This window comes from Pollicipes pollicipes, unplaced genomic scaffold, assembly GCF_011947565.3.
Source record: "Pollicipes pollicipes isolate AB1234 unplaced genomic scaffold, Ppol_2.1 Scaffold_6138;HRSCAF=7277_pilon_pilon_pilon, whole genome shotgun sequence".
NCBI classification, from domain to species: Eukaryota; Metazoa; Arthropoda; class Thecostraca; order Pollicipedomorpha; family Pollicipedidae; genus Pollicipes; species Pollicipes pollicipes.
The window spans coordinates 14,651,238-14,652,973 of record NW_023596818.1 but is presented as its reverse complement, the minus strand read 5'-3'; the positions used below and the strand labels follow the sequence as shown (position 1 = coordinate 14,652,973).

The window sequence follows — 1,736 nt, the reverse complement described above, 5'->3', positions numbered from 1 at the left end:
CGATCTTTCTGAGCTTTTTAATGCAACTTTGAACGCAGTTTTAATGCAGTTTGAATGCAGTTAATGCAAACTCTGACATCTGCCACTACGTCAACCACATCTCCCCGGCAAAGTAAAAAATGTTTTTCCATGTCCACAATTCTGAATTACCGTCGTGCCGACTTGCAGATGTACCCTCACGCTCGCGCTAGCTCTGTGGACAGCGCCCTCCGAGTCCAACAGATGTTTTTCTATATGGGCCTGAGAGCGCGGGGAACTACCCTCCTCGGTCCCGGGCGGGGTCTCAGACACACCGGATATGCAAATCAAAGATGATCCACCGCCCAAACTCGCGGCTCCACGTGTCGCCTTGTGACGTAGAAGAGTGCCTCAGGGCTCCGGTCCAACGAGCCGGGAATGGGCGGGGTTATGCTGCCGGTCATCTTCTTCGGGTATATAACCAGTCCTGCTGCGTCTCCCTCCATCAGAGAGAAGACTTCATCTGGCCAAAAGACGATCTCGGTGTAATCGGTATGAAGCTGGTAAGTCAACAATTGCATTTTGTATAAAACTGTTCATAGTGACTCAGGACTAACTAGCCAGCATTGGGAAATTTAGTTCATGCCTTGTAGTTGAAAATCCTCTAACTCGAACTCATGCGTTTCCCGTACCTACTGCTCCACGCTGCCCGTTGCATGGCAAATTCTGACATCTGCCACTACGTCAACCTCATCTCCTTGGCAAGGTAAAAATTGTTTTATTCTCCTACTCACTTACCCAACACAGTGAGCCTGATGTACGCATTCCACATCGCGTGTCCTTGTTACAGACGCTGCTGTTTGCACTGCTGGTCGCTGTCCTAGCGGTAAGCTGGGCCGAAGAGTCTGTGCCTGTTGAAGCTGATGCCGATGTGGCTGTTTCTGTCGCCGAGGATCTGCAGGAAGCTGACCTGGCCAGCGATGAGTCGCGCTTCTACGGACACTACTGGCGTCCGCGCTACCACAGGTACCCACATGCATATCATGCAGTGACACGCCCCGTGTCAGGTGTCGGGACCAGTTGACAGCCTTCTACTGGAACAGAGCGCGCTTCGTCTTCTAAGTTGCAGGCTTCGGTTGCAGGCAGAAGACTTTGTCTTCTAAGTCAGTTGGTTTCGATGTTTATCAAGTAGTTATGGATTGGCGCGTTCAAATCAAGGACTGCACGCACGTGCGTACAAACTATTTGACCAAATAATCGAGCATGGCTGATAATCGGGGGAGGGGGGGGGGGGGGGGACGATCAGCAGGTTTGTTATGAATTTCCTTGCTAGGTTCACCAGCTGAAATGCAGGTGACATGAGCTGGACAGGGTTAAACGTAGTGCGCGCAAGATAATCGATATCACGCAGTCATGACAAGAATGGAGAACTTCAACTGATTTTCATCGTCCAGTGCGTTTGTACAACTATTTCAACTCATGTGTCGTTGCAGGCGCCGCTACTGGAGGCCTCGTTTCTTCAGGAAGCCAGGATACTACGGCCACTACTGGTTGAGGCGATGGGTTGTGCTCTTCATCTACACGAACATCATCGGAACCTCTACGGAAAATAGAGGACGACAGCTTTGTTCAGGATGTACTCCAGTCTCGTGCACTAGACCGCTTGTTTTCTCACCTGTCGTGACGGTTGTTACTACTTGCATTGTTGCATCAGGTTTCGTTGCGGGCTAGTATGGAACTTAACAGTGCTGGGGTATCTTTCTTCGGCACATTGAGTG

The 1,736-nt window shown here is 50.5% G+C and overlaps 1 long non-coding RNA gene across 1 annotated transcript; it reads left to right on the top strand.

Annotated features, from left to right (window-relative positions):
• Positions 1-469: 469 nt before the first annotated feature.
• On the top strand, positions 470-1,488 carry LOC119105799 (uncharacterized). Its single transcript, XR_005095071.1, has 3 exons — positions 470-521; positions 809-984; positions 1,452-1,488. It is a non-coding gene; the product is annotated as an uncharacterized LOC119105799 (long non-coding RNA).
• Positions 1,489-1,736: the final 248 nt, after the last annotated feature.